The sequence below is a fragment of the Manis javanica genome, chromosome 2 (genome assembly GCF_040802235.1).
Source record: "Manis javanica isolate MJ-LG chromosome 2, MJ_LKY, whole genome shotgun sequence".
Classification (NCBI taxonomy): domain Eukaryota; kingdom Metazoa; phylum Chordata; class Mammalia; order Pholidota; family Manidae; genus Manis; species Manis javanica.
Window position 1 is genome coordinate 122,363,693 of NC_133157.1, and position 24,942 is coordinate 122,388,634.

Here is a 24,942-nt window from a genome sequence, read left to right on the forward strand (position 1 = left end):
CAATATTAATTCTTCCTAGCCAAGAGCATGGGATGAGTTTTCATTTGTTAGTGCCCTCTTTAATTTCTCTTAAGTGTCTTGTAGTTTTGAGGGTATAGCTCTTTCACTTCCTTGGTAAGGTTTATTCCTAGGTATTTTATTCTTTTTGATGCAATTGTGAATGGAATTGTTTTCCTGATTTCCCTTTCTGCTAGTTCATCGCTAGTGTCTAGGAATGCAACAGATTTCTGTGTGTTAATTTTGTATCCTGCAACTTTGTTGAATTTAGATATTTGTTCTAGTAGTTTTGGAGTGGATTCTTTAGGGTTTTTTATGTACAGTATCATGTCATCTGCAAATAATGACAGTTTGACTTCTTCTTTTCCCATCTGGATGCCTTGTATTTCTTTGTTTTGTGTGATTGCTGTGGCTAGGACCTCCAGGACTATGTTGAATAACAGTGGGGAGAGTGGGCATCCCTGTCTTGTTCCAGATCTTAGAGGAAAAGCTTTCAGTTTCTCGCTGTTAAGTATAATGTTGGCTGTGGGTTTATTATATATGGCCTTTATTATGTTGAGGTACTTGCCCTGTATACCTGTTTTGTTGAGTTTTTATCATGAATGGATGTTGAATTTTGTCGAATGCTTTTTCAGTGTCTATGGAGATGATCATGTGGTTTTTGTCCTTCTTTCTGTTGATGTGGTGGATGATGTTGATCAATTTTCGAATGTGGTACCATCCTTGCATCCCTGAGATGAATCCCCCTTGATCATGATGGATGATCTTTTTGATGTATTTTTGAATTTGATTTGCTAATATTTTGCTGAGTATTTTTGTATCTATGTTCATCAGGGATATTGGTCTGCAATTTCCTTTTTTGGTGGGGTCTTTGCCTGGTTTTGTTATTAGAGTGATGCTGGCATCATAGAATGTGTTTGGAAGTATTCCCTCCTCTTCCAGTGTTTGGGAAACCTCAAGGAGAATGGGTATTAGGTCTTCTCTATATGTGATAAAATTCAGTGGTGAATCCATCTGGCCTCGGGGATTTGTTCTTGGGTAGTTTTTTGATTACCGATATAATTTCATTGCTGGTAAGTGGTCTGTTTAGATTTTCTGTTTCTTCCTTGGTTAGCCTTGGAAGGTTGTATTTTTCTAGAAAATTGTCCATTTCTTTTAGGCTTTCAAGCTTGTTAGCATATAGATTTTCATAATACTCTGTAATAATTCTTTGTATTTCTGTGGGGTCTGTCATGATTTTTCCTTTCTTATTTCTGATTCTGTTGATGTGTGCACATCCTCTTATTCTCTTAGTAAGTCTGGCTAGGGGTTTATTTTGTTTATTTTCTCAAAGAACCAGCTCCTGATTTCGTTGTTTTTTTTCTATTGTTTTATTCTTCTCAATTTTATTTATTTATTTTCTGATTTTTATTATGTCTCTCCTTCTGCTGCCTTTGGGCCTCATTTGTTCTTCTTTTTCCAGTTTCAATAATTGTGACTTTAGACTATTATTTGGGATTGTTCTTCCTTCTTTAAATATGTCTGGATTGCTATATACTTCCCTCTTAGAACTACCTTCGCTGCGTCCCACAGAAGTTGGGTCTTTGTGCTGTTGTTGTCATTTGTCTCCATATACTGTTTGATCTCTATTTTAATTTGGTTATTGATCCTTTGATTATTTAGGGTGCATGTTGTTAAGCCTTCATGTGTTTGTGAGCCTTTTGTTTTCTTTGTACAATTTATTTCTAGTTCTATACCTTTGTGGTCTGAGAAGTTGGCTGGTAGAATTTCAATCTTTTTGAATTTACTGAGGCTCTTTTTGTGGCCTAGTATGTGGTCTACTCTGGAAAATTTTCCATGTGTACTTGAGAAGAATGTGTGCTGCTGCTTTTGGGTGTAGAGTGCTGTAGATTTCTATTAGGTCCATCTGTTCTAGAATGTTGTTCAGTGCCTCTGTATCCTTACTTATTTTCTGTCTGGTGGATCTGTCCTTTGGAGTGAGTGGTGTGTTGAAGTCTCCTAGAATGAATGCTTTGCATTCTATTTCCTTCTTTAATTTTGTTCTTTCACATATGTTGGTGCTCCTGTGTTGGGTGCATATATATTTATAATGGTTATGTTCTCTTTTTGGACTGACCCCTTTATCATTATGTAATTTCCTTCTTTATCTCTTGTTACTTTCTTTGTTTTGAAGTCTATTTTGTCTGATACAAGTTCTGCAATACCAGCTTTTTCTCCCTATTAGTTGCATGAAATATCTTTTTCCATCCCTTGACTTTTAGTCTATGTATGTCTTTGGATTTGAGGTTTGTCTCTTGTAAGCAGCCTATAGATGGGTCTTGCTTTTTTATCCATTCTATTACTCTGTGTCTTTTGATTGGTGCATTCAGTCCATTTACATTTAGGGTGATCATTGAAAGATATGTACTTTTTGCCACTGCAGGCTTTAGATTCATGATTTCCAAAGGTTCAAGGGTAGCTTCTTTAGTATCTAACCCCCTAACTTAACTCTCTTAAGCTATTATAAATACAGTCTGATAATTCTTTATGTCTCTCCCTTCTTATCCACCATTCTTTATATATTAGGTGTTTTATTCTGTACTCTTTTGTGTTTCCTTTGACTGCTTTTGTGAATAGTTGATTTTATTTTTTACCTTTAGTTAGTATTTGGTTGGTCTGCTTTCTCTGGTGTGATTTTATTTTCTCTGGTGACATCTATGTAGCCTTAGGAGTGCTTCCATCTAGAGCACTCCCTTTAAAATATTCTGTAGAGGTGGTTTGTGGGAGGCAAATTCCCTCAACTTTTGCTTCTCTGGGAATTGCTTAATCCCTCCTTCATATTTAAATGATAGTCATGCTGGATACAGTACCCTTCGTTCAAGGCCCTTCTCTTTCCTTGCATTAAATATATCATGCCATTCTCTTCTGGCCTGTAAGGTTTCTGTTGAGAAGTCTGATGATAGCCTGATGGGTTTTCCTTTGTAGGTGACCTCTTTTCTCTCTCTGGCTGTCTTTAATAGTCTCTCCTTGTCTTTGATCTTTGCCATTTTAATTATTATATGTCTTGGTATTGTCCTCCTTGGGTCCTTTGTGTTGGGAGATCTGTGGGCTTCCATGGTCTGAGAGACTATTTCCTCCCCCAGTTTAGGGAAGTTTTCAGCAATTATTTCTTCAAAGACACTTTCTATACCTTTTTCTCTCTTCTTCTTCTTCTTCTGGTACTCCTATAATGCAAATATTGTTCAGTTTGGATTGGTCACACAGTTCTCTTAATATTCTTTCATTCCTGGAGATCCTTTTATCTCTCTCTGTCTCAGCTTCTCTGTGTTCCTGTTCTCTGATTTCTATTCCATTAACAGCCTCTTGCACCTCATCCTGTCTGCTGTTAAGTCCTTCCAGAATTGTTTTATTTCTGTATTCTCCCTCCTAACTTGCTCCTTTAGCTCTTGCATATTTCTCTGCAGGCCCATCAGCATGGTAATGACCTTTATTTTGAATTCTTTTTCAGGGAGATTGGTTATATCTGTCTCCCCAGGCCCTCTCTGGGTGATTCTGGAGTGGACCAAATTATTCTGCCTTTTCATGGGGATAGAGGTAGTTGTAGGCAGGTGGTGTGTGTTTCAGCTAGGAGAACAAAGTCCCTTCCTCCTTGCTGTTCACCCTGCCCCTTTCTGCTGCCTGTGTCAGTCACTCTCACACCGGGAGCAGAGTCTGCGTTAATCCCCTGAGCTGCCATGGGCACGGTAGCCCAGAGAGAGGCAGGTGCGCCTGGTGTGCTGCCTTGCAAGAACAGCGCCCCTTCTTGCCCTGCCCCAGCTTCCTCTGCCCGAGCCGGATAATTGCGTGCCAGCAACAGCCCTGGGTCTGGCCCAGGCAGGTGCGTGCTGGGAGGATACTGGGCAGCTGCTGCGGGTGTGGCTGCTCTCAGGCTGCTTGGCCACTGTAGCGGGGCCATGCCGGAGGGAAAATGAATGGCAGGCTGTTTATCACTGTGAGGGTCTTCAGAGCTGCACTGCCTCCCAGGGGTCTGGGGCATCCAGAGCTCCTCAGGATTCCCAGCCTGCTGGGCTGAGTGTGCCAGGACACTTCTGTCCAGCTGTGAGGCTACTGTCCCTTTAAGACTTTCAAAAAGCACTCGCTTTTCTTTTGTCCCAGGGGAGCCAGCTGTGGGGGACCCACTCACAGATTTTAGTTTTCCATTTCCTTAATATCCAGCACACCATGCAATGTGTGTCTGTGCTTCTGGTGCAGATTTCTAGGGCTGGTCTTTCAGCAGTCCTGGGCTCCCTCTCCCTCCTGCTCTGACTCCTTTCCTCCCACCAGTGAGGTGGTGGGGGCGGCCCTCGGGTCCTGCTGGACTGCAGCTTGTATCTTACCCTCTTTGCGAGGCGTGGGTTCTCGCAGATGTAGATGTAGCCTGGCTGTTGTACCATATCCTCTGGTCTCTCTTTTAGGAATAGTTGTATTTGTTGTATTTTCAAAAATATATATGGTTTTGGGAGAAGATTTCTGTTGCCCTACTCATGCTGCCATCTTGGCTCCTCGCCACCTTAGACTATTTGTTGTCAAGATATTTTTAAGAGGGTAAAATGATAAACTATAGTAGGGATTAGGGATCCTGGGTGTACATTAGAATTCTCTGGAGAACTTTTATAAGAGCATCAATGCCTGAGTCACATCCCCAGGATTCTGACATAATTTGATATGGACCTTCACACACACAATTATTTAGTCAGCCCCAGGTGATTTGAATTTGCAGCCTGGGCCAAACCCCCACCAAAAAGTAATTTTTATTATCAAATAAAAGTGACCATATGTCTTGCCAATGGGTTTCAGCCCCAGGCAAGTTCACTATGTATTCAGTATGACCGAAGAAATGACAGTATAATATTCTTGGGGTGAAAGAGTTATACCCAACTTTATTCCCACGGTGGCAGGTCAATCACTAAAATCTTGTTCACTCAGTGTGAGTCTGCACTCAGCAAGCCAGTCCCTGCCTCTGGGCCTGTCTACCCACGCAGCCATCTCAGTCACTGTCCTTGGCGCTGCCACCACTCCAGCCTTTGCTCTGCTCTCCTGCAGCCTTGCAGCCGTGCCACCATGTGGCCCAGAGTACTGGGTGGACTTCTTTATATAGAGTCAATAACAATGTATTGCCCACACGTATGTAGTGAGCTAGCCAACCAGAGACAGGTGAGAATCCTGGACACAGGAACTTTGACTTTATCCACACCATGCTAATTTATCAATAGGGATACATTATTTTTGGGGATTTATATTGTGAAATTTTATAATGGAGAATGTCTGTATTTTAGCAGTTTAGCAGAAAATGCCAAGATACTCTTTATCTGGCCATTTCTTCTCTTGACCTTTGACAAAAGACAAAACATATATCAACAAAATATAATTTTTGAAAGGATTTCTATGGGAGTCTTAAGTAAATAAGTTTCTGATGCTATAACTTGACAGAGGATTGGGGCTTAAATTACTTAGAAATGTGAATGGACACATCTGTCGTAAATCTGCTTCAAATATCAACCATCTGAGGCAAGTGCATGATAAGGACTGGTGACAAGTTCAAATTGAGATCTTCTGTGAGAACCTGTGATAAAAATAGTCTGTTTAGATGAATGAAGAGACACAAATTCTATGTATCAAACTTATAGGTGTGTCTTGCCAGTGGGCTTTAGCCCTGGGCAAGTTCACTATGGATCCAGTGTGACCAAAGAAAATGACAGCAAAACGTTCTGGGAGTGAAAGGGTTATACCCAACTTTATTTCCAGGTGGCAGGTCAGTCATTAGAATCCCATTCACTCAGAGCAAGTCTGCATGAAGCAAGCTGGTCTCTGCCTCTGGGCCTCTCTGTCTGCACAGCCGTCCTCTGGGCTTCTCTGCCTGCACAGCCATCCTCTGGGCCTCTCTGCACAGCAGTCCTGCACAGCCGTCCTCTGGGCCCCTCTGCACAGTTGTCCTGCACAGCTGTCCTCTGGGCCTTTGTCCTTGGCACTGCCACCACTCCAGCCTCTGCTCTCCTGAAGCCTTGCAGCCCTGCCACCATGTTGCACCCAGAGCACTGGGCAGAGCTCTTTATATAGAGTTAACAGCCATGTATTGCCCACAGGTGTGCAGTGAGCTAATCAACCAGGGCCAGGTGAGAATTCTGGTCACAGGAACTCTCATTTTATCCACAGGTGGCACCTTGACATTAATTCACAAAAACCTACATGTCAACTTCTGTTTTATACCATTTATAATTGAGATTTGGTTTTTTAGGAGAATATTCTTGATCACCCTGATTTTCAAAATGTTTTGATGTAGATCCTACAAAAACACAAGCAGCATAGGATTTCTTTTGAGATTAGTTTAGTCCTTAATAATTGTTGGATATGAAATCCAAGGCTGATGATATATCAGCTAGTGCTGGGGAAAATTATCTAACAGTTTTTGAGCACTTACAATCATTAATACACTGAGCACTGGCTATGCACCCAGCCCTGTTCTATTCACTGTATATTAACAAATCTTCAGGGCAACATGTAAGGGAAATACATTATCATCCCATTTTATGGATAAGGACTCTGAGGCACAAAGATGTTAAGTGACCAGCTTAATGACATCCTGTTAGTAAGTGGCAGTTGCAGGACCTCAATCAGGGCGCTATGGCTCCTGAGCCTTTGAGCCCATCCACTGAGACACACGCAGCACAATGGCAGGCTTTGTAGATGAATGCGAGATTCGTGACAAAATGTTCACTGACCTAGAAGTGCATTCCGGTGGAGAAACAGAGGCTCCCATACAGCTATCCCTGGGAGAAAAGGGAGGCTTTTGTGGACGGCATATGGAAGCAGCCAGCTGCATTGTGTTGACCCATTTCTGCAGCTCTTCATTCTGGAAGGTCCTCTTTTCCCGCTGGTATAATTTCCCTGCAACTAAATTTCCTTTATGTGTTTTTTAGAGCAGGTCTGCTGGAGGCAAATTCTCTTAGCTTTCCTTCACCTGAGAAGGTCTTTATTTTGCCTTCTTATTAGAGAATCTTTCCATGGGATACAAAATTCTGCATTGAGAATTCTCTTCTTTCAGAACTTACTAGGAGCTGTCTTCCTGTCTTGTGGCCTCCATGGCTCCTGCGATGGACTCTGAATCAGTTCAAATCATCCTTCTCTGGAGGTGACACAGCTTTTCATTAGCTGTTTTTTAGAGCTTTTTCTTTTCTTTTTCTTGGTTTTCCAGTTTGATTTGCATGTGTCTCTGTATGGTTTTCCTTGGAATTTATTCTGTTTGGGGTTCACAGAGCCTCCTGAATCTGCAAGTTTATATCTTTAACCAAATTTGAAGGGTTTGGTGTCATCATTTTTTCAAACATATTTTCTGTACCAATTCTTCTGGGACTCCAATGACACAGATGTCAAACCTTCTGATATTGTATGGCTCATGTGGCTCTAGTAATTTAAAAAAATATATACTTTTTTTCTCTATTCCTCAGATTGGATATTTTTGCCTTCAAGTTCACTGATGCTTTGTCATTTCCATTCTTAAGCTTTCCTGAACATTATTCTTTCATATCTGTGAATAAATCCTAGAGTTTGCACAGAAAGCATGTATAAACAGCCCATTTTTATTACCTGTGTTCTTTGTACTCCCACCTGCACCAGATGTGTGGTTCCATTGGGGTGGAGTTGGGCAGTTGAGTGGAGAAAGTAGGGAGGCCATAGAGAAACTTCCCAAAGGATGCTCGGCCCCACTGGCCTTGACTTCTACAGACCAGGGACAGCAAGCCCTCCTCCACCCCAGGGGCTTTCCTGCCACCAGACTACAGAAAATGTGACACATAGTGGGCTGTGGGCAGCAGAGAAATGAGCAGCTCTTGCCTCATGGAAAATTCTTCTCTTAGAAAAGCCTTTGCATTGCTTCTCTCTTCCCTTTCTATTCCTTCAGTTTCATTCAATATAGTCCCAGGTCAATGGACATTCTCTTTGGGAGATGAAGTGGGAGAGTAGGGAGCTGGGTCCTTATAGTTCTCATCTGTTCTAGCTGCAGTTACTCCACCTGACCCTGAGTTTGTGACTTAATCACTGACCCAATGTGGAGGGCAGAGGCAGGAGCATTTGGGGGTGGGGAACAGCAGGATTCACTGGAGGGTGTGATGGCCTCCCCCCATAAGCTGTGATCTCCTTCTTCCCTCTGCCTTCTCCATGCCCTACTGGGAGCATGGCTATCTCCCTCCTCTCCCAGGGTGACTTCCTAAGTGCTACTTCCAACTCCTCCCTCAGGCCCTCCATCTGTTTCCATTGCTTCCCCCTAGTCTGTATTCCCTTCTCCAACTTGCCTCCTACTGCCTAATTATACCCTAGGCTCTTCTCCTGCATCTGTATCTTCTCTGGCCTCTCCCCTTCTAGCTCGTGGCATCAAGATATGTCCCTGGGTTATTTTGGTAATAACAGATGAAGAAAATGGATAACCCATATCCACACTTTGTCACCACTCTACCCTCACTAACCTTAGTCACTTTCTTTTTTCTTCTAACATTTTCTGTTGGCTGTTAAGACCAACTGTCTTGCTAATGGATTTCAGCCCCAGGCAAGTTCACTATGGATTCAATGTGACCAAAGAAATTGACAGCAAAATGTTCTTGGGGTGAAAGGGTTATACCCAAGTTTATTTCCAGGTGGCAGGTCAGTCACTAAAATCTCATTCACTCAGAGCGAGTCTGCATGCAGCAAGCCAGTCTCTGCTTCTGGGCCCTTCTGTCCTCACAGCTGTCCTCTGGGCCTCTCTGCAGTCATCCTGCACAGGTGTCCTCTGGGCCTCTCTGCACAGTTGTCCCACACAGCTGTCCTCTGGGCCTCTGTCCTCGGCGCTGTCACCATTCCAGCCTCTGCTCTGCTGTCCTGCAACCTTGCAGCCATGCCACTGTGTTGCCCAAGAGCACTGAGTGGAGCTCTTTATATATAGTCAATAGCAATGTATTGCCCACAGGTGTGCAGTGAGCTAGTCAACCACAGCCAGGTGAGAATCCTGGCCACAGGAACTCTCATTTTATCCACACTCCACCCCTCCAGGATTTTCTCCTCTAAATCTATGTGCCCTTAGTCCTCTGCAATGGTCCCCATGCAAGGAAGCTCCAACATTGTTCTCCAGCCTCTCCAGCAAAAAGTCTGGCAGACACACAGGCCGGACTCATGGCTCTGTCTCTGACCTCTGCCTGTTTGGTCTTAATGGATTGAACTGCTGCTCTGGTTTCAGTTTTTGCCATAGCTCCAGTAAGATCCTATTTGGTCTAATTTCCTTCTATCTACTCCTGCCCGTATCAAATCAACCCATCTCTGGGTCCTTGTAACCCTCACGAGGCCCCTCAAATTCCTCCTGAGTAACAGGTCTTATTTCTTTCCAGGTTCTCGTTGCTTCAGCTACTGTATGTGTCACCTCGCATTTTGTAATCGCTGCCTCAAGGCGGCTGCACTGTCAGGGAAGCCAGCTTTCCCATCTCTGATCCCGACAGAACAATTCCATCCACCCCTAAGTCCCACAGACGCAGGATCCAAGCTGATATTGACTCCGAGGGCTTCTGCCTAAACCAGGAGCCCAAATCCACCAGCTCAGCCTGAGTATAGGGGCGGAGCATAGAGTGCTCCACCACCTGGGGAGGGGGCTGCTCCTCTCCTTGGGGAACTTTCAGCTGCTGGGTCTTTATTTTCTTTACAACCACTGGGCATGCTTTCAATACAGGAGGGGCCAGTTCCTCTGGCACCACCCCTTCATCCTTCCCCAGCTCCTCCATTTCTGGGGCTGATGGCACCTTTCTCTCCACTCCCCCAAGTGCCTCCTCTGCTACTGTGCCTCGCAACAATGCTACCTCAGTCTTCAGAAGCTCTCTTACCTTCAGCTCAATGCTTCACAGCTAACGTTCTCATGCCACCTCTGCCTCTGCTTCTGTCAGGAGTTTGTCTTTTTCCTTGATGGCCTCTTCATCCTTTAGAGCACCTGGCAGTGCTGCCGTCTCGTCTCCAATGGCACCTTGCTGCTGGTGCTCTCGTGCTGCCTCTTGCATCAATGCCATCTCCTTCCTCAGGGAATCCACAGAATTTTGCAGCTCGCATTCTCATGCCACCATTTCTTGGGTCTCTTCTGTAGACTTTTTTAATACTGTGAGAAGCAGCCAACCCACAGTCCCTGCTGCCTCATGGGCACTCTGCTTCTCAAAGAATCTGCTTAGGATACCGAGAGCTACCCCTACTGCCTCAGGTGTCACCTCCACTTGCCTCCAGTCCTGGGGTGGGGCCCAGTCCTCTAGGAGGCAAGCCACCTCAGACCACATACCCACTGGGATGATCCACTGTCTCCCCATTCACAGGTGCAGCCCGCTGAAGCACCCCTCCCATAAGGGCAGGCTGTCTTTTTCCTTGGTCAACAGTGAACCCTGACTTTCGCCAATTGTCTTGCCAATGGGTTTCAGCCCCGAGCAAGTTCGCTATGGATTCAATGTGACCAAAGAAATTGACAGCAAAACGTTTTTGGGGTGAAAAGATTATACCCAACTTTATTTCCAGGTAGCAGGTCAGTCACTAAAATCCCGTTCACTCAGAGGGAGTCTGCATACAGCAAGCTGGTCTCTGCCTCTGGGCCCCTCTGTCCACATAGTCGTCCCGCACAGTTGTTCCACACAGCCATCCTCTGGGCCTCTGTCCTCGGTGCTGCCACCACTCCAGCCTATGCTCTGCTCTCCTGCAGCCTTGCAGCCCTGCCACTATGTCGTGCCCAGAGCCTTGGGTGGAGCTCTTTATATAGAATCAACAGCCATGTATTGCCCACAGGTGTGCAGTGAGCTAGTCAACCACGGCCAGGTGAGAATCCTGGCCACAGAAACTCTCATTTTATCCACACCAATAAAAATGAGTGTGCCTCACTTTTGACCCTTGGTCTCTTCCTTCCCTGAAAGTTAGTGAGCAATGAGGTGGAGGATGGAGGGCAGGAGGAGCTACCACATCCCCAAAGTCATGCATCCCACTGACCTCCTGTCCACCTGCTTTCCTCTTTTGTTCCACTTAAAGAATCTCACCAAAATAGTTTCTGCTCTTGGGCTGCCTGGGGCTTCCTTGATGGGCCTCCCTTCAGAAACTGATGGCTAACTTCCAGTTGCATGGCTTTTGATCTCAGTGTTCTCCAACCTCATCCTCCTTGGGTCTCTTACCTGGCCATTAGCATGGTCTGTAGCTTTCTCTGTCCTACCTTTTAAGCTGTTGCTAGCACCTGACTTCCAGAGAGCTGAAGTTAGATGCCCTTCTGACCTGCAAATTATTTTCAGGCCTCCCACCTACATCCCCATTCCCTGAGAGCTAAGTGGGACACCTCCCACCCATCACTACTGATTCCTTCCCACCATGATGACCTGTATTCACCGAAGGATAGTCTCAGTCAGCCAGGCTGGCTGCCCAAACTTAGCCACAATGACAATAAATGTAACTCTGCCTGGAACAGACCAGTAAATGTTTAGTTAACCTTAATCAGAACAAAAGAACTCAGACGTTGGGCAAGAGAGAACTCTGGTTTCATTTTTTTAGATGCAGTCAGTCTGGTATTTATTTGATGGCCATTGTGGTACAGGCATTGGGTTCTCCTGATGCTCACTGTGATCGACGAGATGGATCATCAGTCAGCCAGTCAAGAGCATTCAGTGAGCACTTTCTGTGTTACCATGAAGTAACAGAAGGACTTAGGCAGCTTTTGGTGTGTTTTACAGGATGGTCAGTGTGGGGTGTGTTTGCTAACAGGTGGGGCTGGAATATAAGGAATCTCGAATGGGGCCTGGGGCTTCTCCCGTGCCCAGCTCGCCTGGTCTGGGCATCTTGCTCAGGTGTCTCCTCACAGCTCCCCAACTGCAGATCTGCAAAGCTGATTTCATAGCTACATGAAATGCAGAACTTCACAGTACTCCTAACCTGTGTGGATTCACTATCTAAATTCAGCATCAAGTTCTATAGTAAGGACCATGGGACTAGAAATTTGGAAACCTTCATTTTAGTTCTGGTTCTTCAGGCACATATTCAGCTGTGTGAGGTTTACCTAAGTGAATGGGATGCCCTGGCATCTTTTATGTATAAGTTTCAAGGAGACACCACTGGTTACCCTTTCTCCAGATGAAAGTAAATAGAAAAATCTAGAGTCCATATGCTCAGCCCTTAAGTTCCTTTCAGTTTATTTGAAACCAATCTATTAATGACCATATGCTGAAAAATTGCCTTACCTTTAAAACAATTCAGATGTGATACAGTATTACATAGTTTTGAGGCTGAACCTATTACCTTGTAATTGTCACTAAAAAAATATTTTCCTGTAAAATAATTAAATTCCTCCCTCAAATTTTCTTTCTGGATGTGGGAAGTTGGGGTTCCTATGGCCAGGATCCTCACTGAACTTAAACCACTTGATGATGTAACTGGCCTGTTGCTCGGCCCAGTGCTCGGCCCAGCTCGACCCAGTGCTCTGGGCGGAGGCAGAGATGCTAGTGCTGGACCTGCCACTGGGATAACAAGCTGGTAATAAACCCATTCACCCCAAAGAAAGTTTGCTGTGATTTTCTTTGGTCACATTGAATCCATAGCAAACTTGCCTGGGGCTGAAACCCATTTGCAAGACACTGGATTTTATGATTGCTGACTCTGAGATGGGGAAATCTCAGTTAGTATTTATTAATTCTTAGATCCAGTGGAAAATGTATCATAGACTCTTTTTTTAAAATTAGGAAGTGGAAGCTCAGGCTGTTTTTAAACCTGTCAAAAATAGTCCAAATACTGCACTTGATGGAATGTATGAAGTGGAAAAGTCTGTTTCTTTTAAGTTGCTGAAGGGATTCACCACAAGATGGCAGCATGCAAGTGGTAGTTAATAAAAAAGCTCATGCTGTGGTAGTGCTTGTCTTAACATTAGGTCCTCGGACTTCAGAGCAGCAGCCTATGGTAATCTGATAATGCTAGTTACCCGTGGTCTTGCCCTGTGGACTTCTGATGATTAAATTCTTTCTCATGTTCTTTATATGCACTCTGTGTTTCAACCAAGCCTCTCTGACATGCCCCGGTCACAGCACCAAACCCAGTTTCATATTTTGAGAAGAAGATGGCTTAGTTAGGCTGGGCCCTGGAGGTATATGTTAGGTTTTCCTCTCAGCTTCTGGTGGAAGATTGTATTTTGGGTCCTTGAACTATCATGTTTGTTGTGGATTTGCTTAAGAACCAAACCCTTGTTTTCCTTAACTTACCTGTGGAAGATCAGCATAACTGGAAAGTCGGCAGCGCTGTGATTCTCATTTGCAAGGTTGAGTCTGAACGCCAAGGCCAGGTGACATTTGTTCCCTTCACACACAAAAGCAAACCTAACATTTTCTCCCCTGGATGCTTACATCCTGGTTAATGGGTGATTTGGATACTGAAGGGATTCACATGGTTTTTAACACTTGGAAAAAAAGCCACAGAAAAGGATGTAGCCTTTTTTATGTGTGTGGAGAGAATGGAGGTTGGGGCGTGTATGTATCCTTGAGGTTCAATAGACTCTTAACTAGTCCTGCCCTGTTGCCATGTAGCCAGGTAAATATTTACAAAGCTCCTACTGCTTCTCTGGATTTGGGGCAGGTGTCTACTGGGTATGAAACCATCTCTGTGGGGAGGTAAGCCTACTCACTTCTTATCTCCCTCTTGCATCAGAGTTCCCCAAACATGACAAAACCTCCAGAGGGAAGGGAGGTCTACCAGGTCCTATTGTTCTCTCTTAGCTTGCACAGGAGCATTCTAGGTCATTTGCAGCCCTGGAGGTAAGAGGTAGGCCCAGAGGTTCATCCTCTGAATATGCATTACTGGAGTTGTGGTCTTTCCTAAAGGCTCATGATCATAATACATTGAAGGATAGACTGGTTAGCTCTATGGTTGTTAAAAGGCATCAGTCTGCAAGAAACACTAAAATATCATGGAAATGTAAGGAGATAGGAAAATTATATTTTTCGGAACCATTCTGAGGTAGAATATTCTAAGGAGTAGGGAGAAATATTTCGATAAATGGCTTAAGGTGAAGGTAGGATCCCCAGCCCCTGCCCCGCCCTACCCCCAAGAGCGTACTTGGGTAATAACAAGCTGCCCAACTGCCTTCCAGCTGAAGAGCTTGTTTGTCAAGTGGGATACACAGTGTGGGTCTGAGCTAAGTTTCTAGGGACAAAAGAGAAAACCCTGAGTTATCAGTATCTCCTCCTCTTCCCCCAACCCCCCTATACCGACTTTCATAATCATCAAACACATCCCTAAAGAATGTGGATTTAAAGGAGCGCCCAGTTATCAACCTGTCACAGTAGCATGGTCTTTACCCTGCCCAGGTGGGAGTCCCTGGGAGGACCCTTCTGCGGGAAGCACAAGAAAAGGTTCATGGGAAAGGGTCACCTTCAGAGGATCTGCTTGGCAAGGACCTTTGCTATTCAAAAGCCTTCGTTGGCTCTCTTCTGCAGATATCTTGGGGCAATACTGAGAGCCAGCTATCCTGAATTTTCAAGAACTATCTGGTTTTAAATATTCTGTGCATTTTGTTCAGATAAGTATATTTTAACTTAATAGTCAGGTCTTATGTCCTGGCTTTTGGCTCAGAAATTAGTCACCACAGATTCAAGAGCTTGGAATTCAGCAGTTCTCTCTTTCCTGCAGCAAGAAATCCCTACAAAGGCTGGACTACCTGAAAACTGCCAGGCCAGGGCAAGAGGCCTACTCACTTCGTATCTCCCTCTTATGTCAGAGTTACTTTGTCAACCCCAGTGGAACACTGTTGTTATACCTAAGTGAATTAATCACTGTGGAAGAAGATGAGATGGATCAAAGACCAGGCTTGATGGAGAGAAATATTTTTTGAGGGCTCTAAAAATATTTAGAGAAATATTTCTAAGGAGGCCCCCTCAAAGTGGAAATGGACGGATGGATAAGAAGTGCAGTCATCTGGTGCTAGAATTTCACTGCTGACAGAAGGCTCTCTGAATTGTCCAGTCTTGTGGCATGTCTTCTGGGTCACACTTACCAGCCCCTCTTGCTGTTAATCCCACTTCTTTCCCTTTCTCACATTCCTCTTTTGTTTTGCCAAAGTAGTTTCTTGAGTAATCTTGTCATGATGGGAACATGGCTCTAAACCTACTGAGTTCTTGCATGTCCAGCAGTTGCCTCCCTTCACATTTGATCCATAATTTGAGTGGGTAGAGAGTTCTAAAGTAAAAGCTATTTCCCATAAAAATTTTGAGCACTTTGCTTCATAGTCATAGCATAATTACTTTAATTTTAAAAAATTTAAATAAAATTTTTCTTTTAGGCCATTTTCTTCAGCTATGAAGCCTCTCCACCCCTGTGAACTTCTGCTTCTTAGGGAAAGCATTTCTTCTTAACCAGGGTGGGGTAAGAACTTCTGGTCAGAACTCCCTTTGAAAGTGTGTTTGCCTCTAGAGGATCAAACACGTAGTCAGGGTGAAAAGCCATTAATCTTCAATGCCAGAGGCTGGAAGTGGGCCTTTTATATGGAATTTGTGACTCATCATCCAAGAGACTAAAAGATTAATTTGCTCCTGTTGGGCTCCTAATTACATTGGACTGAATACCAGCTCAACGCCTAAAACCTAGCACTTAGACACCCTTTTAACTAACCTGAGAACTACATATTTCTGACATGGTACAGAGTCTAGAACACCTGTTTGGTAAATTATCAACTTCCGGGCCTAAAAACCATCTACCACTGCTGAGTCACAGGGTGAGAGATAGGTAGGACACCTGCCAGTATAAGGCATGGGCATAACTCATATTCTAAGAAAGGTGATAGCTAATTGTAGTCCCTCAGTGTAACTGGTGATGGTGAATTATGAATTCTTCCAAGAGAACTTGCTAACAGAGCTGTCCAGAAGTAGGATGGACTGCCTTATAGATCTGTGGGCCTCACCATTAAGACTTAGTCTTGATGGAGATATTGTAAATCAGAGCCAAGATCCAATTTGATGGTTGGAAGACATGATCTTTAAATTTTTTGTTAATCATGAGAATTTATGTTTGTGTAACTTTGTGTAATGTCTGGTACCCAGCAGATGCTCAATATATGCTAAATAAAATGTTTGTGGATTTGATTATGATACAGCTGTCAATATGAATACATCACTATTTTCACTTGCTATAATTCAAGTTTATACTTGAAGCAGGTTTTAGTTGCAACTACTATTAGCTACTTATGTAGAAAAATTAAAGAAGAGTCACTTCCACAAACAGTAGCTGAATTTGAGTTGAGGATGCAACACACAGGGCATGATGTAGTTAAACAGCAAAGCCCTACTTAATCGTCTAGATTAGGCACGGACAGAAGGGCTTTTGAATAATAGGAAAGAAACTTCCAGGAACACTGGGCCTGGAAAATACCCCTTTTCTCGTCTGTGAGGATTGAGGAGGCATCCCAGAATGTGGCCCCTCTCCTGCGGCTCCTTCATCTACCTGTTTGTGTAGTATGGTTAGGGACAGAATCTAAAGGTGAGGACAAGAGAGACAGATGATAGTGCCTGTTAATTTAGTAAGAAAGCTTGAAAAGTGGAGTCTTTTAGATAGGATTCAGAGAGGCCACCCATAATGAGCACAGCAAAGTCAACACCAAGAAGCAGATGGCCTGCTGGCCCAGCTGTCAGTCATGGGCAACAAGCAGCCCAGGCCAACTGCTCTTGCCTCTCCTGGTTCCTGAACCAAAAATTGGAACTTAGGGTCTGACAAAGGGTGTTTCCTGCTCTGAATTTATTTATTTATTTATTTATTTATTTTTTTTTTTGTGGGGGGTTCTCCAGAAAATACTGGAAAACCTACTAGACAAATTCTAAAAGAGCTGTAACACTTGAATTTATTTTTATGTATGAAAATTGTATTACAAGTTCATAGGAAGATGCAAAGAAAAATAATTTGTCCGTAATCTTTTCACTCTAACAAAGCTATATCAAGCTCCCTGCAGTCACATATAGTTTATTCAAGATAGATGGATTACTATAATTGTAGTGCCAATGCGACATTTGTGATTGGAATTTTTTCTTACTTAACATATTAAATGCATTTTGCTAAATATATTCTCCCGACTTCTGTTTCATGCTTTTAGCTTCTTGTGGATAAATAGTATTTTGTCAAGCAGAAGGAAAAATAATATCTAACATGTCCTGTGTTGACTATAATCCACTAAGTTGACTTCCATGTGCTTTCCATGTTTATATCATATATTCCCCACATCTTTAGGATGGGAGGTGATATTATTTACCTCTTTTTTTCAGGTGAGGAATTTTGGAGAGCGATTGCTAACACAGTCCAGGAGGGCACACCTGAGGTTCTACATGGGTCTAATTCCAGGCCTGAGCTTTTAGCCAAGATTCCTGATCATTCCCTTTTTATTTGGACATTTAAAGTGCTTCCTTTTTTTTTTTTTTTTTTTGTCTTTTGTTATTACAGCTAACTCTACAACAAACATCTTTATCCACAGGTCATCTGCAATGTAATGTCATTGACTCCAGACAACAAAAAGTGAATATTTTGATGAAAGTTGATGCCTTGTGTCAAAATGACTTGAAAATAATTATGCTAATTTATAATATATAAATGAAATATAGTTATTTATCACTTTCTTTATCCATCTTTTTATAAATTACATCCTTGCCAGCATTAGTTATGTTAACTAAAATTTTTTTTTGCTAATTTAGCAGCAAAATAAATATGTAGTATTTTAACTTCTTTTATTAATTAGAACAGTTGAACATTATTTCATATATTTGTTCACTGGCTATAGTTCTTTGAATCATCAGTTTATATCCTTTTCCCATTTATCCATTGGAGACATTTTAAAAAGTCAATAAAGATTTTTCTCATAGTAATAAAGATATTAACCCTTTGTTAGATTTGGTGCAAATACCTTTCCTGGTCTTTGCATTTTAACTGTTGACATAGTTTGAAAAGTGCATGTAGTCAGATATAGTGGTTTCTAACTTTTTAATTTAATATACTGCTTCTAAACAAAGTTATCTCCTTCCACCTATTCTGAAAGATATTTTAAAAATATTTTGATTTGTTTTTCTGTAGTCTTTGTACTTAATTATAAAATACTGTTTGGAATTTATATTGCTGTTTGACGTGACGTATATGCCTAACATGCTTAAGGCTGTTTCATAACAAGCACACAAACACATCCCAGTCCCACACCCACCTCAGCCGCTGCTCTTTCCCTGATTCTCCACTTCCCTCCCGCTCACACGCCCACCTACTCTGGTTTTTGTATGTGCATCTTATATTCTGTGTTCTTGCTAATTCATTTATTAGTTCTGTTAGTGTTTTTTGTTTTGTTCTTTTTTGTTTTTTCTCCAGATTCCTTGGCTTTTCTACATTGACAATTATGCCATCAGCAAATAATGACAGTTTTACTTCTTCCATTTTAAGCTCTTTACTACTAATTAATGATTAATTAACCAATGCCTTTATTAGCTGTTTTTCTTAATTCTGGTGACGGGTACACTTTGTACCTGCGTCTTTTCCTGTCTGCTGACTTCGCTGCATTTATAACCGTTGTTGGCGGGAAGGCCAGTTGGTTGCAAGTTAGTGGTGGCAAAACTCTTCCTTTCCTTTTAACATGTGACAAGACAAAGTGGTTTTCAAAAGTCATAATAAACCTTGGCTCTGATCTCATGCCTGCTGCTCACTAACTCTGAGATATTGGATAAGTTACTTAACTTTTCAGAGTCTCAGACATTTCCTCATATTTAAAATGAGGGAATTATGATAGGTGTCTTCTAGCTTTAGGATTCTGAACTTTTATGATTATAGGGCGTTGGTGCTGCACTTGCGCACAAGTTCAGAGGACCCAGATTTTTAACTTTTACCTCAGAAAGTTATGCTGACTACCTTTACCTCAGGGCAGTTTGGCTGCATGATTTCCTTCACTCCTGCAGTCAGCCAAAGGCAGTGAGCCCACCTAGAAAGCCATCACCTTTGAAGTCTGTTTTGTCCCCATATCTCTCTTTTAAGAGGAAGCTACTTTTGACCTGGAAAGAGTATCTGTGCAGATAAGCATGGATGGGCATATCATACAGCAGAGAAATTTGGTGTCACTAGTCATCACCAATGCAGAGTTTTGGCTCCACAGATGAGTCAGACACCCTGAGTCAGGAACTCTGGGGGTGGGGCCCAGCCCTGTGTGTGTAACAAGCTCTCCTGGTCCAGGTAATTACAGTGCATTCCAGACTGATAACCACTGGTGTGGGGGGCATGGCAGAACAGCAGAGGAACATGTCAGAGGGTCCTGGGGTCACGGGAGGGGATACAGCAGTAAACCACGCAGGAATTTTTTGCTTTTACTCTTAAAAATAAAACTGAAGGGTATTTCGGTCTTTCGAAAGTGGTCACTGAAAAGAGTGGGTGGCATTTCTTTGGATGATATTTAGGCTGTTTTGAGAAGTAGAGAAGATTGAAACAGTAGCCACAGGGCCTGGGGGTAGGAGTAGGATTTTCTCCAGGCCCTGTTGAGAAAGGGACCATGGGCTTAGACAGAGTTGGGGGAGGGCCTCTGGAAAAAACAAAGCAAGATAATCCATTGTGAGATTTGCTCTGGCCTGCTGGGGGGCCCAGCCTATTTTTCTAACTTTACCCAGGTGCTGCTTTTCTTCCTCCAGCCCTAAACAAATGATTTGTTGCAACTTGGGCAATGTAGCAAGCAAGCACAAAACAACGTAGTAAAAACGGGATGGATTCTATCTTAAAACCCAATTAATTAAAAAGTAAGTTTATTAATAAACAGGCAATAACTCAGCCCACCTTGGGAGCAAAGCAGGCAGTCTTGAGTGACATGCTCCCAGACCAGGAATCTGCTATCCTGGGAGGAAATCAGAGCAGCAAAATTCTTGTAAATAACCAGGAAGACTAATAGAAACTTAGTGTTTCTTCAAAGGTAAACATTTTAGGACCACTTAGCAGGTGTACATCCCTAGCCCTTTGTCTCTCAACTCCCGATAAAACCCCTAGACAACTCACCACCCCGGGCTCTCTTGTCCTCTCCTGGCATGAGCCAGGAGCTCTGTCCTTTCACTTCCTCTCTAAATAAAAGCCTCTGCCTTGCTCTCCTACCTTGAGTGTTTGCGAAGCTCATTCTTCGACTCAGCGAACAAGAACCCCGGCATCACTGTCACTCCAGACCAAGCAGCTTTTTGGTCCTCGGAGGTCAGGAACACCTCAGGAGGACAACCTCGCCACCACGTTGGCTCTGGTGTGGATGGAGCTTTGGCATTGGCTGTTCTCAGGTAGGAGTTCATGTTTGTCCCCTTAGCCTCTCATGGGGCCTGCTGCCTCAGCTCTTGTGGTGGCCTGAGCACGCTCCCCCAGCCTCCCACAGGCTATCAGGATGGGGGCAGCTGGAATCTGGAAATCCAGGAGGTGTGGCTGGCACAGCTTGTGTCATCTTGGGAACAAAAACGGTGGTATTCCTCTAGCTGGAGGGACAAGGGAGCCCCCTTCATGGAGCAATTGCAAATATATGTGGATTTTTTAAAAAAGGAAAGCTGGTTAATGGTTGGGGTAAGAAAGAGTCTTTATTTTAGATGGTTTAAAACCACAGTTGGTTTGGTAAAGTGAGAACTCTAGGTTTGTCCGGGAGAGAGAGGACATGCTCCTGTATGTTTACTGGTTTCCTAGGGATTACTGTACTTAAAACATCATGTTGAGAAATTCTTGCTACCTGGTAGAACACTGCTTTCATCACTTCTCTCTTGGAAGCCTGCCTTTAGCTGCAGCCTCAGGCCTGGGCTCTTTCCCAGACTTAATCTCCTTCCTTAATTTAGTCCAATACTACTTTTCTGACCTCACCTCTGAGTTCCTGCCAGCCCTGTCACCATCTCCTCTCCGCAGGGCCTGTGTGCCACCCTCTTGCCTTCACCCAGCCTGCTTGCCTTCCTCACACGCGTTTCTCTACCTTGAGCCAGGCTGCCCTTCATGACCCAGCAGCCCTCCCTGAGCCTGTCAGCTCACACTAGCCTTGTTGCCATAACTAATATTTGTAGGCCCTTCCACCAGTTTAGTGGTGAAAAATATACCTTGTCTTGCATTTTTTAACAGACTGCCTCTCTAGTTGGTCATTCCTGGAAGAAGGAACCTCCTTGATATTCTCTATAAGAGCTGGCATAGAGCTGGTTGCAGAGAAAATGAAAAACTATTGTTGGGGAGAGCAGAGATTTGGTATGTTAGGTACTGATGAACGGAATCAAGGGGCTCCCAGTTACGTTCCCATGAGCACTAGCTGGGTGTAATGGTGATGGTTCTGTCCACCATATAGAATGGCTCTGAACGTCTTAGACTGGGGACACCCTGCCCCAGTGGCAGCCATGTCTTTATGTCACCACTATTGTTCTAAGTTAAAGACAACTGGCTGAAGCTCAATAGGATGGGAGAAAAAAAAATGAGGCACAGGGAGGAGGAGTATTTACTATTTTTGCTCTTTGAATTTTAATGCTGTGTCTCTTTTGGGAAGTATATAAAGAAACATGAAAGACAAGCTAATGTAAACATGCTGAAAGAGGAGAAGGGAAGACACACAAAGAGAAGGGAGCTAAGAGTGGTTGACTTTCCAAGGAGTCCCTGTTTTCTTGGCTGTTTCTGGTGAGTTTGGACCATAGCTGCTGCCCAATATTGTTCTATTTTGCTGATAGTCTGCAGGGAATTTTTCACTTTTGTGAAAAGTAGCACTAGGCATTCCCCCCAAATACACAATGGTTGTAACATTTTTCTGAGGTTCTTCAGATAATATGGCCTTTCTTAGACATTAGTGAATTCAGAATGAATAGCTCTCACTGATACATAAGGCACATTGATAGATGGATTGCACACAGATAGAAACCAGATCCAGCCCAATGTGGAAAATCCTTGTACCCCGGAGAGTGCTACTTTTTCTCAACCACTATGCATGTGTGCACTTAAATCTCCTTTGCTTAGGATAAAACTGACAACCACAATCAGTCATAAACTAGTCTTGCCCCTTACGTGGTTTTACATTGAAGTTCCTCTCAAAAACTGTATTACTTTTGCTATGCAGACAATATAAATAAATGCATGGACATTAGGAATATAGATAACACAAGGAAAGCATTCACTTGAAATTCCATCATCCAGACATATAACCACTCTGACCATTTTGCCCAATGTATTTCAGTCTTTTTTTCCATGAATACATATATAGAAATATGTAATTGAAAAAGTGGTGTCATAATAAACATATGGTTATAAAGGTTTCCACTCAATACATTTTAATAGTATTTTCACATCTTTAATCATCACCATCATCATTTTTAATGGCTAATGAGAATTCCTTTGGAGGTATCCTAATGTTTTGACATTTTCCATTGATTGATATTAGGATTTAAAAAAATTTCTACAAATAAAGCTCCAGTGAACATGTTTTACATACATCTTTGGATACTAGTCTGATGATCTCCTTAAAATAAGTCCTTTCAAGTGGACTTACTAAGTCAAAATATGTATTCTTTTAGGACTTATACTACGAATTGCTAAAATGTTCTCCCTTAGTGTTTATGCCTAAGATTCTTGCCAACAGTAGGCACTATTCTTGTCTATAATCTGATACATTCTGCTGGTTTTGATGTAAACTAGTGTTTTCACAGCAGTGACAAGTGCAGGATCCGAATGTACAGAGTAGCCCAGAATCGGTTGGCAGTACTAACAGGACGCAGTGAGGGGCCCTCATGCCTGGAGACATTCATGGGCAGCGCCGCAGAGCTGCATATGGATCAGTGTCTGGTTTCTGCTTTTGTGCCTTAAAGATAAGCTTCTTGATAGGCCAGGTCTTGGACATAATAACACTGTCAGCTGCATTTTATTCACATTCCCGCCTACCTACTCCGCAACTATGGCATTTCCTTCTGTCCATGTTTTCTTCAGTCTCAAAACAACTGCTGTTTGAATCCTTTCCCTTTTCTCCAAACCTGTTTTTCTCCAAACCTGGCATCCATTGTTCCCACCTTGGCATGAATTTTAATGAATCAGTTCATTCTTCTAATTGTTTGCATTTAAAATTTATACCCTAGTACCAAAAAAGCAGAGTTCTTAATGAAAGAAATGTATTAACTGAAGAATTGTTTGTTTGTTTAGCAACTCTTACAAATTCACTAAATGGAGCCTGTCTGTATAGAATTAAGATGGTGTCTGACCAACTGGGGAATCACAGCCTTCCACGTAGGCCATGACCAAAATTCGGGCTGGGCAAGGACAGGAGCGTGTGCCCATGTGGGGAGGACAAGGACCTCTGCGTCATGGGTTTTAGGAAGGTGATGCTCTCTGTGTTTCAAATGCGCTCCTCGGTCTGTACAGTGGGGCACTGGCAAACCTGCTCTCTGGGGGAAAAGAACCTGATTTTAAAGTAGCCTTTGCTGATTTCTGTGGTATAAACACTCACAAGTGGCAGGTTTTATGCTACTAACCATGTAACACTGCCTCACTCTATTACTGACTATTTAACAAGCATCACCTTCACTAAGAAGTATCAGTGATTGCTTTTAAAATATAGGCATTGCTCATATAGAGGTTTCTCATAAAACTAAAAATAGAAATACCATTTGACCCAGGAATTCCACTCCTCGGAATTTACCCAAAGAAAACAAGACCCCAGATTCAAAAAGACATATGCACCCTATGTTTATTGCAGTACTGTTTACAATAGCCAAGAAATGGAAGCAACCTAAGTGTTCATCAGTAGATGAATGGATAAAGAAGATATGGTACATATACACAATGGAATATTATTCAGCCATAAGAAAGAAACAAATCCTACCATTTGCAACAGCATGGATGGAGCTGGAGGGTATTACGCTCAGTGAAACAAGCCAGGTGGAGAAAGACAAGTACCAAATGATTTCCCTCATTTGTGGAGTATAACAAGGGAACAAAACTGGAGGAACAGAACAGCAGCAGAATCACAGACTCCAAAAAAGGACTTGCAGTTACCAAAGTGAAGCAGGTGGGGAGGGTGTGTAGGGAGGAAGGGAGAGGGGGATTAAGGGGTATTATGATTAGCACACATAATGTAGGGGGGTCACGGGGAGGGCAGTACAGCACAGAGAAGACAAGTAGTGACTCTACAGCATCTTACTCCGCTGATGGACAGTGACTGCAATGGGGTGGGGGAGGACTTGGTAATATGGGTGAATGTTGTAACTGCAATGTTGCTCATGTGAAAACTTCATAAGATTGTATATCAATGATACCTTAAGAATAAAAATACAGGCATTGCTCAGAGATAGTGCAAGTTTGGTTGCAGGCCACTGCAATAAAGAGAATTTTTCAATAAAGTGAATCAAATGAATTTTTTGGTTTCCCAGTGCATGTAAAAGTTGTTTATGCTATATTGTGATCTTTTAAGTGTCTATTAGCATTATGTCTAAAAAATGACATCCCATAGTTTAAAATATTTTATTGTTAAAAAATGCTAACCATCATCAGAGCTTTCAGCAAGTGGTCATCACTGATCACAGATCACCAGAACAAATACAATGAAAAGTATGAAATACTGCAAAAATTAGCAAAATGTGACACAGAGGCATAAAGTGAGCAAATGCTATTGGCAAGATGGCGCCAACAGACTTGCGCAGTGCAGGGTTGCCACAAAACTTCAACTTGTAAAAAATGTAGTGTCTGTGAAGTGCAATAAAGTGAAGCACAGTAAAAGGAGGTATGCTTGTAGAATCCGCTCTTCAGGGACCACACCTGTCTCACCTGTTTGTTATGATGGGCACACTGGAGAAATTGCTTCTCAGTATTATGTATCTGTTAGACACCACATTGAATCTTCTCATGATCACAGCAGTTGACACTGACACCTATCTTAAATTTAGGGCTTATCTCCTCTGTACTTCATGCGCACAACTTTGGGCTATAACTAGATGCTCATCGGAGATTTCAGGC

At 42.8% G+C, this 24,942-nt stretch overlaps 1 protein-coding gene and 1 non-coding gene across 6 annotated transcripts in view; one reads left to right on the plus strand and one right to left on the minus strand.

Moving 5' to 3' along the window:
- Positions 1-24,343, plus strand: part of CDC123 (cell division cycle 123) — a 112,939-nt gene extending 88,596 nt beyond the window's left edge. For all 5 annotated transcript variants that reach the window (XM_073229288.1, XM_073229290.1, XM_073229291.1 and 2 more), the window contains one exon: positions 17,271-24,343. The gene's annotated coding sequence lies outside the window, so the exon portion shown is untranslated. The remainder of the gene's footprint in view (positions 1-17,270) is intronic.
- On the minus strand, positions 16,787-16,848 carry LOC140848114 (U7 small nuclear RNA). The gene has a single exon (XR_012128660.1). It is a non-coding gene; the product is annotated as a U7 small nuclear RNA (small nuclear RNA).
- Positions 24,344-24,942: the final 599 nt, after the last annotated feature.